Here is a 10,829-nt window from a genome sequence, read left to right as displayed (position 1 = left end):
TAATGATAATCATCATGTAACTTCAGATCAAGTTACTACCAAACCTCGTAGGTAAACCAGAGTGAGATCCGCACCCGAGTGGTACGGTAATCTTGTTCTGGAGGTCATGTTACTTGACCATGACGAGCCTACGAACTATGAGGAAGCGATGATGAGCCCAGATTCCGCAAAATGGCTTGAGGCCATGAAATCTGAGATGAGATCCATGTATGAGAACAAAGTATGGACTTTGATTGACTTGCCCAATGATCGGCGAGCCATTGAGATTAAATGGATTTTCAAGAGGAAGATGGATGCTGATAGTAGTGTTACTATCTACAAAGCTAGAACTGTCGCAAAAATGTTTTCGACAAGTTCAAGGTGTTGACTACGATGAGAGTTTCTCACTCGTATCTATGCTTAAGTCTGTCCGAATCATGTTAGCAATTGCCGCATTTTATGAAATCTGGCAAATGGATAAACAAAACTGCATTTTAGTGGATTTATTAAAGAAGAGTTGTATATGATGCAACCAGAAGGTTTTGTCAATCCTAAAGGTACTAACAAAATATGCAAGCTCCAGCGATCCATCTATGGACTTGTGCAAGCATCTCGGAGTTGGAATATATGCTTTGATAAGTTGATCAAAGCATATAGTTTTATACAGACTTGCGGTGAAGCCTGTATTTACAAGAAAGTGAGTGGGAGCACTACAACATTTCTGATAAGTATATGTGAAAGACATATTGTTGATCGGAGATAATGTAGAATTATTCTGCAAAGCATAAAGGAATGTTTGAAAGGAGTTTTTCAAAGAAAGACCTCGGTGAAGCTGCTTACATATTGAGCATCAAGATCTATAGAGATAGATCAATACGCTTGATAAGTTTTTTCAATGAGTACATACCTTGACAAGATTTTGAAGTAGTTCAAAATGGAACAGTCAAAGAAGGAGTTCTTGCCTGTGTTACAAGGTGTGAAGTTGAGTAAGACTCAAAACCCGACCACGGCAGAAGATAGAGAGAGAATGAAAGTCATTCCCTATGCCTCAGCCATAGGTTCTATAAAGTATGCCATGCTGTGTACCAGACCTATTGTATACCCTGCCCTGAGTTTGGCAAAGGAGTACAATAGTGATCTAGGAGTAGATCACTGGACATTGGTCAAAATTATCCTTAGTGGAATAAGGATATGCTTCTCGATTATGGAGGTGACAAAAGGTTCGTCGTAAAGGGTTACGTCGATGCAAGTTTTGACACTGATCCAGATGACTCTAAGTCTCAATCTGGATACATATTGAAAGTGGGAGCAATTAGCTAGAGTAGCTCCATGCAGAGCATTGTTGACATAGAAATTTGCAAAATACTTACGGATCTGAATGTGGCAGACCCGTTGACTAAACTTCTCTCACAAGCAAAACATGATCACACCTCAGTACTCTTTGGGTGTTAATCACATAGCGATGTGAACTAGATTATTGACTCTAGTAAACCCTTTGGGTGTTGGTCACATGTCGATGTGAACTATGGGTGTTAATCACATGGTGATGTGAACTATTGATGTTAAATCACATGGCGATGTGAACTAGATTATTGACTCTAGTGCAAGTGGGAGACTGAAGGAAATATGCCCTAGAGGCAATAATAAAGTTATTATTTATTTCCTTATTTCATGATAAATGTTTATTATTCATGCTAGAATTGTATTAACCGGAAACATAATACATGTGTGAATACATAGACAAACAGAGTGTCACTAGTATGCCTCTACTTGACTAGCTCGTTGATCAAAGATGGTTATGTTTCCTAACCATAGACATGAGTTGTCATTTGATTAACAGGATCACATCATTAGGAGAATGATGTGATTGACTTGACCCATTCCGTTAGCATAGCACTTGATCGTTTAGTTTGTTGCTATTGCTTTCTTCATAACTTATACATGTTCCTATGACTATGAGATTATGCAACTCCCGTTTACCGGAGGAACACTTTGTGTGCCACCAAACGTCACAACGTAACTGGGTGATTATAAAGGTGCTCTACAGGTGTCTCCGAAGGTACTTGTTCGGTTGGCGTATTTCGAGATTAGGATTTGTCACTCCGATTGTCGGAGAGGTATCTCTGGGCCCTCTCGGTAATGCACATCACTTAAGCCTTGCAAGCATTGCAACTAATGAGTTAGTTGCAGGATGATGTATTATGGAACGAGTAAAGAGACTTGCCGGTAACGAGATTGAACTAGGTATTGAGATACCGACGATCAAATCTCGGGCAAGTAACATACCGATGACAAAGTGAACAACGTATGTTGTTATGCGGTCTAACCGATAAAGATCTTTGTAGAATATGTGGGAGCCAATATGAGCATCCATGTTCTGCTATTGGTTATTGACCGGAGACGTGTCTCGGTCATGTCTACATTGTTCTCGAACCCGTAGGGTCCGCATGCTTAAGGTTTCGATGACAGTTATAATATGAGTTTATGAGTTTTGATGTACCGAAGGAATTCAGAGTCCTGGATGAGATCGGGGACATGACGAGGAGTCTCGAAATGGTCGAGACATAAAGATCGATATATTGGACGACTATATTCGGACATTGGAAAGGTTCCGAGTGATTCGGGTATTTTTCGGAGTACCGGAGAGTTACGGGAATACGTATTGGGCCTTATTGGGCCATACGGAAAAGAAGGAAAAGGGCCTCAAGGGTGGCCGCACCCCTCCCCTTGGTCTGGTCCGAATTGGACTAGGGTATGGGGGCGCCCCCTTCCTTCCTTCTCCTTTTCCCTTCCTCTTTTCCAATTCCACATGGGAGGTGGAATCCTACTAGGACTAGGGAGTCCTAGTAGGACTCCACACTTGGCGCGCCCCCTCCTAGGGCCGGTCTCCTCCTCCCTTGCTCCTTTATATACGGGTGCAGGGGGGCACCCCAAAGACACAACAATTGATCCTTGAGATCTATTAGCCGTGTGCGGTGCCCTCCTCCACCATAATCCTCGATAATATTGTAGCGGTGCTTTGGCAAAGCCCTGCGACAGTAGAACATCAAGATCGTCACCACGCCATCGTGCTGACGGAACTCTTCCCCGACATTCTGTTGGATCAGAATCCGGGGATCATCATCAAGTTGAACGTGTGCTAGAACTCGGAGGTGTCGTAGTTTGGGTGCTTGATCGGTCGGGCCGTGAAGACGTACGACTACATCAACCGCGTTGTGCTAACGCTTCCGCTTCCGGTCTACGAGGGTACGTAGACAACACTCTCCCCTCTCGTTGCTATGCATCACCATGATCTTGCGTGTGTGTAGGAAATTTTTGAAATTACTACGTTCCCCAACAGGACTTGCGTGTAGTCTCCTACCGGATTGATACATTGGTTCTCAAAAACTGAGGGAAATACTTATGCTACTTTGCTGCATCACCCTTTCCTCTTCAAGGGAAAATCAACGCAGTGCTCAAGAGGTAGCAAGAATGATTTCTGGCGCCGTTGTCGGGAAGATCCACGCACAAGTCAAGACATACCAAGTACCCATCACAAACTCTTATCCCTCGCATTACATGATTTTCCATTTATCTCTCGTTTTCCTCTCCCCCACTTCACCCTTGCCGTTTTATTCGCCCTCTTTCTCCGTTCCCCTTCTCTCTTTCCATCTGTTTCTTTTTCGCTTGCCTCTTGTGTGCTTGTTTGTTGGATTGTTTGTCACGATGGCTCAAGATAATACTAAATTGTGTGATTTTTTCAATACCAACAACAATGTTCTTATTAGCACTCCGATTGCTCCACTTACCGATGCTGAATCTTGTGAAATTAATGCCGCTTTACTGAATCTTGTCATGAAAGATCCGTTTTCCAGCCTTCCTAGTGAAGATGCCGCTACCCATCTAAATAGCTTTGTTGATTTGTGTGATATGAAAAAGAAGAAAGATGTGGATAATGATATCGTTAAATTGAAGCTATTTCCGTTTTCACTTAGAGATCATGCTAAAACTTGATTTTCTTCTTTGCCTCAAAATAGTATTGATTCATGGAATAAGTGCAAAGATGCTTTTGTCTCTAAGTATTTTCCTCCCGCTAAGACCATCTCTCTTAGAAACGATATTATGAATTTTAAGCAACTTGATCATGAACATGTTGCACAAGCTTGGGAAAGAATGAAATTAATGATACGTAATTGCCCTACACATGGTTTGAATCTTTGGATGATCATACAAATTTTTTATGCCGGATTGAATTTTTCTTCTAGAAATCTTTTAAATTCGGCCGCGGGAGGCACTTTTATGGAAATCACTTTAGGAGAAGCTACCAAACTCCTATATAATATTATGGTTAATTATTCTCAATGTCACACTGAAAGATCTACTAGTAAAAAGGTGCATGCAATAGAAGAAATTTATGTTTTGAGTGGAAAGATGGATGAACTTATGAAATTGTTTGCTAATAAGAGTGTTTCTTCTGATCCTAATGATATGTCTTTGTCCACTTTGATTGAGAATAATAATGAATCTATGGATGTGAATTTTGTTGGTAGGAACAATTTTGGTAACAACGCGTATAGAGGTAATTTTAATCCTAGGCCGTTTCCTAGTAATTCATCTAATAATTATGGTAATTCTTACAACAATTATAATGGAAATTATAATAAGATGCCCTCTGATTTTGAATCTAATATTAAAGAATTTATTAGTTCGCAGAAGAGTTTCAATGCGTTGATTGCAGAAAAATTGTCTAAGATCGATGAGTTGGTTAGGAACATGGAGAGAATTTCTCTTGATGTTGATTCTTTGAAACTTAGATCTATTCCACCTAATCATGATATCAATGAGTCTCCCAAAGCTATGAGAATTTCCTTTGATGAGTGCAAAGAAAGAACCGCTAGGATGCATGCAAAAAAAGATTGCTTTGTGAAAGCGTGTTCTTCTAGTTTTGATGATAATAAGGATGAATATCTAAAAGTGATTTATGTGTCTCCTATTAAATCTTTGTTTTGCAATATGAATCTTGATAATGATGGGACTGGAGATGAGTCAACTTTAGTTAAAAGGCGTCCCAATGATTCGGAGTTTTTAGATTTTGATGCAAAAATTGGTAAAAGTGGGATTGATGAGGTCAAAACTTTACATAGCAATGAACCCACTATTTTGGATTTCAAGGAATTTAATTATGATAATTGTTCTTTAATAGATTGTATTTCCTTGTTGCAATCCGTGTTAAATTCTCCGCATGCTTATAATCAAAATAAAGCTTTTACTAAACATATCGTTGATGCTTTATTGCAATCTTATGAAGAAAAAATTGAATTGGAAGTTTCTATCCCTAGAAAACTTTATGATGAGTGGGAACCTACTATTAAAATTAAAATTAAAGATCATGAATGCTATGCTTTATGTGATTTGGGTGCTAGTGTTTCCACGATTCCAAAACCTTTGTGTGATGTGTTAGGTTTCCGTGAATTTGATGATTGTTCTTTAAATTTGCACCGCGCAGATTCCACTATTAATAAACCTATGGGAAGAATTAATGATGTTCTTATTGTTGCAAATAGGAATTATGTGCCCATAGATTTCATTGTTCTTGATATATATTGCAATCCTACATGTCCCATTATTCTTGGTAGACTTTTCCTTAAAACGATTGGTGCAATTATTGATATGAAAGAAGGAAATATTAGATTCCAATCTCCATTAAGGAAAGGCATGGAACACTTTACTAGAAATAAAATTAAATTACCTTATGAATCTATTATGAGAGCCACTTATGGATTGCATACCAAAGATGATAATACCTAGATCTATTCTTGCTTTTATGCCTAGCCAGGGGCGTTTAACGATAGCGCTTGTTGGGAGGCAACCCAATTTTATTTTTGTTTCTTGCTTTTGGTTCTGTTTAGTAATAAATAATTCATCTAGCCTCTATCTAGATGTGGTTTTATGCTTTTCTTTAGTGTTTGTGCCAAGTAGAACCTTTGGGAAGACTTGGGGAACGTCTTTGCGATCTTGCTGTAAAAACAGAAAACTTTAGCGCTCATGAGATTTGCTGCCATTTTTTACTGGAGAGTGAGATTAGGTTGATTATTTTTGCAGATGATTAATAGATAAATTAATCACGTCCATCAATTTATTTTAGATTTTTTGGGATTGCAGAAGTATTAGAAACCTACATATTACTACAGACTGTTCTGTTTTTGACAGATTCTGCTTTTCGCGTGTTGTTTGCTTATTTTGATGAATCTATGGCTGGTATCGGCGGTTATGAACCATAGAGAAGTTGGAATACAGTAGGTTTAACACCAAAATAAATAAAGAATGAGTTCATTACAGTACCTTAAGTGGTGGTTTGTTTTCTTATACTAATGGAGCTCATGAGATTTTCTGTTTAAGTTTTGTGTTGTGAAGTTTTCAAGTTTTGGGTAAAGATTTGATGGATTATGGAACAAGGAGTGGCAAGAGCCTAAGCTTGGGGATACCCAAGTAACCCCAAGGTAAAATTCAAGGACAAACAAAAGACTAATCTTGGGGATGCCCCGGAAGGCATCCCCTCTTTCGTCTTCTTCTCTCGATAACTTTACATGAGGCTATATTTTTATTCACCACATGATATGTGTTTTGCTTGGAGCGTCTTGTATGATTTGAGTCTCTCTTCTTAGTTTACCACAATCATCCTTTATGTACACACCTTTTGGGATATACACGCATGAATTGAAATTTATTAGAATACTCTATGTGCTTCACTTATATCTTTTGAGCTAGATAATTTTGCTCTAGTGCTTCACTTATATCTTTTAGAGCACAGTGGTGGTTTTATTTTATAGAAATTATTGATCTCTCATGCTTCACTTATATAATTTTAAGAGCCCCTTAGAACAGCATGGTAATTTGCTTTGGTTATGAAACTAGTCCTAATATGATAGGCATCCAATCTACACTACTATTAAACAAAAGAACTTGGCGGACGAAAACTCTGCAGGACCCACCGACCCACGCTCGCGCAAGATCGGAACGGTTCCACAAATTCTGTTCGTGTCCTAACAACAAATGGTAAACTACAGAAAATTAGCCACAATTAATGGTAATTAAACACGTCTGCCTAACAACAAGTGGCTAAACTTACGGGAATCAGATGGATCTTCCTACCCTTGCCCACCCGGATGTATGTCGCAGCCGCAGAGCCTGTCCTGCGCCATCGCAGCCGTGCGGCGCGGAGGACGACCGCACCGAAGAGCTTCTCGCAAAAGCAGGTGCAGACTATCCTCTTGTGCACAATATGTGGCCGGTTCCATCCTAGTTAATCTCAGTGTCTTTCTTTGATGTCGCTGTTCAGACAGACACTGCAGTGAGACGTCGGCGCCGCAAGCCATTGTTGCGCCTTCGCCGCCCAGCTAGTTTTGGCCATCGCCCCCTTCTGCGGCCGCTGACGTAGGCACCGACAAACTCATCAGGCAACGCACCTGCCTGCACCAAGGGAACATGGTATGATTTTACAGGATATTCAATTGGGTTAACTTATGGGGCCAACCAGTTCCTGATTTTACAAAAAAAAAATATTTAACATATATGTGCGTTCTTCATTTGCTTCCCTAATCCCTATCAAATTTGCATCCTTATAACAATGTTCTTCACTCTCAAATTTGCATATTTACAACAATGTGCTGATCAATGCATCATTTTTGTGCAAACCATAATAGATCTACCTCCTGTAACTTCAACATGAATTTTAATAGTGCATCAAACTAGAGCCCTCCATCATATTGGTTTAACAGTATAGTATTCGAATCTATATAACTGAATGAATAAAACCCAGCCAGTATGATGTATTTGTAACTCGATCCAAGAGAGTGCGGAAGAAAACCCAGTCCAAGAATATGCATTTTTCTGTACATAAATGAGGTCATCTTCTATTATCAAATTTGCATATTAGATGGCTGCGGGATAAGTATTGCATGATAAACAAAAATATTAAACCAAACATATAGGCTCGGAACAGTTTGGATTTTACAAGAGAAGATCTACTAAAGTAAATTCAGGTAGAATCAATGGCGGAGCTAGGATTTGGAAACAGGATAGTCCTCCTCCAAAATTATGTCATTTCAGTTACAGAGAAGCTTTGATGTATCACAGTAGTCTAACTGATGCATTCAACAAATAATTGGAATATTCAGAAATTATGTGAGTAAGTACCTGATCATTTTGGCCAAAACAAAAGCCAAGAATATCATGAAGTAAACCTGTCAATCACTTCTTCTGTACAACGCTGACAAGCTTCGGGATGAGTATTGAAAACCTCTCAATGTGTATGGCAGGCAGGTATGCATCCCCATTCCTATCTTTGCGTTTATTCCAGAGTCCCAAAAATGTAGGATGGAACGAATTCCATGACTCTTAGATAGTTAGATGGTCTTCAAAATCCATTTCTTGTAAGCCTGCAAAAGCACTTCTGTTTTAACAGGGGGTCCGGGACAACAAGAAATATATCTAAAAGGTTGTGCTATATCATGAATAACACTTGTGCAGCTGCCGTAAGTATTACTGAAGATGCCAGAGATGTTTATGGACCTCTCATAAGGCAAGTTATTCCAATAAAGGAAATTTTTGAGGTGATAAACTCTTTGAGCCAACCACCGTCCTCTATATATGAGAACCATACCATCATCATTCTTTAAACTGTATTATCCTACAGTCATACATGCTTATCCTACTGTACTATCGTACTATGCTTCTCTTGATCCTCTTTGATTTGCTATAAACCTCGCATTTGGAAACTTAACCCTGCACATCTAAGAACATGTGTTCATTTTTTAAAATAGAAGTAAATTTCTTTGTCAGGATTCAAGCCAAATCAACCTCATCTGTCTTGGTCCCTATCGCCCCTAGCCACCTAGAATTCTAATCCACCAATCAATTAGCTTTATCGCAGCATGGTTGCCTGAAGAATAGTAACTAACTGGAATCCCCACTCATAACAGTTGCCGCAACCAAGTTAAGAACGTCTAATCGAACAACTTACTCCAAGATTAGGCATACCAAAATAGGATCACCCCAACTTCTATTTTTCTCCCCAATTCTAAAATGACTCTCATGCTTAAACCTAGACTACTGAGCTACATATGTACTATACAAGAATGAATAGCAATTAGGGATTAGAAGAAGTGGGTAATGGGGATTAGAAGAAGTGGGTAATGGGCAGATATGAAAGTTGAAGTGGGGAATAGATTGTCTAATGGCGCCGGCTTGCACTTGCAGGGACCAGCCACCAACGAGCGAGATGGAGATGGAGGCACCGGGCGCGGAGGTTGCGACGCACGATTGCCACTGCCCCCAATCTGATGGAGATGAGTCCCGCGCCCAGCAACCATGCCGAGCTCGAGCGGATCCTTGGGCACTTCGGCGACAGACTCGATGAGGAGGGGCCGAGAAGATTGGGGAGAGTGCGAGCCTACGATACCTCGCTCCAGTGATGGGGACGAAGAGGATGGGCGGCCTGAGGAGGTAGAGAGAGTGTGTGTGTGTGTGTGTGTGTGTGTTGTGGGCTTGTAGCCACCATGGAATAGGGAGCAGTGGGGAGATAGTGAAGGGATCAGGTTAGGGGCAGGTTGGTGAGAGAGGTGAGGAGAACCGAGAGGGAGAGACAAGTGTGCTCTTTTTTAGCTCTTTTTTCTTTTTTGAGGGGTCATTCCTTTTCTTTTCTGAGTTGGTATTTTAGCCCTTTTGGTCTAAGTCAGATCAGATATAGCGTCCGATGTTGTCCAATTCATTTTTTATCCCTAGCGCTTTTGGTTATTTGGTTTGTATTCAGCATTGGACTTTGTCCAATTCTTTTTTATCAGGTGTGTCTAGTTTGACTATGTGGATGTGCGATCGTTTTATACAGTCACAAGGGGTACAAAAAGTATTCATTCACAATCATTTTGAAAGTTTTATAAAACTATTAAGATTTTTACTGGTATTTGTTATTGAACCTATCAAAATTTCATAATCATGCAAGTTGTGGTCTCTGAATGTTAAATTTCATGGAGTACCTACTGGGCGGTATTTTGTTCGACACTCATATTTTGCTGTATAGGATGATTCATGTTGAAGCCATATAAAGGTTTTGATTTTGAAATATGTCAAGTTCAGTTCAAATTTATTTATACTTACATTTTCTTCAGCGTTATTTTTATATTAATTTTTAAATTTACGCCATGAATTTGTTTTTTCAGTTTTACAAGTATTTGTTAAGACAATTGGACACTTTTATGTTTCGCAGTGAGTGTTTTTGAAAGTGTTAAAGGTCATCAAGAATATTTTATTATGTTAACACTTGAATAGAATTATATGACACTAAGATGTATGTAACATTTTCACTCTTTATGATAGCCAGGTGGCAATAAAAATAAGCAGAGAAACAATGAAATCCTTGACGAGGACCTCTAATTCCTAAAAGGATGACCTTCGTATTTTCTTGATTTTACCATCTGCTTGCAAGTTGGAAACTGTGTTCAAATATATTTGTTGTAGGTTGTAACCTAGATGTGTAGAGAATGTTGCCTTGTGCAAGAAAACATGCATGTAAAAGAGTAAAATTTATGCGTTAATGAAGACGTGCGTTGCACGTGCACGCTTACTAGTATGGGTATAATAAAAACTATCATAGAAAGTGCACTGAATACTATGAGAAGTTTGATACTTGATAATTTATTTGAGATATAAAGGTGGCGATATTAGAGTGTGCTATTTGAGTAATTGTGAATTTGAGAAATACTTGTGTTGAAGATTGCAGGTCCCGTAGCATGCACGTATGGTAACCGTTGTGTAAAAAATTTGAAACATGAGGTGTTCTTTGATCGTCTTCCTTATGAGCGGCGGTCGGGGAC

The 10,829-nt window shown here is 39.3% G+C and overlaps 1 long non-coding RNA gene across 2 annotated transcripts; it reads right to left on the bottom strand.

Moving 5' to 3' along the window:
* Positions 1–6,907: 6,907 nt before the first annotated feature.
* Positions 6,908–9,786, bottom strand: LOC123061423 (uncharacterized). 2 transcript variants are annotated; one of them, XR_006428997.1, is made up of 3 exons: positions 8,155–9,588; positions 7,088–7,428; positions 6,908–7,001 (listed from the first exon to the last, which is right to left on the bottom strand). It is a non-coding gene; the product is annotated as an uncharacterized lncRNA (long non-coding RNA). The 2 variants fall into 2 exon arrangements; XR_006428996.1 differs by having other exon boundaries at positions 6,908–7,428; positions 8,155–9,786.
* Positions 9,787–10,829: the final 1,043 nt, after the last annotated feature.

This window comes from Triticum aestivum, chromosome 3A, assembly GCF_018294505.1.
Source record: "Triticum aestivum cultivar Chinese Spring chromosome 3A, IWGSC CS RefSeq v2.1, whole genome shotgun sequence".
In the NCBI taxonomy this organism is placed as follows: domain Eukaryota; kingdom Viridiplantae; phylum Streptophyta; class Magnoliopsida; order Poales; family Poaceae; genus Triticum; species Triticum aestivum.
The sequence above is the reverse complement of the archived record's forward strand: the minus strand, read 5'-3'. Positions and strand labels throughout refer to the sequence as shown.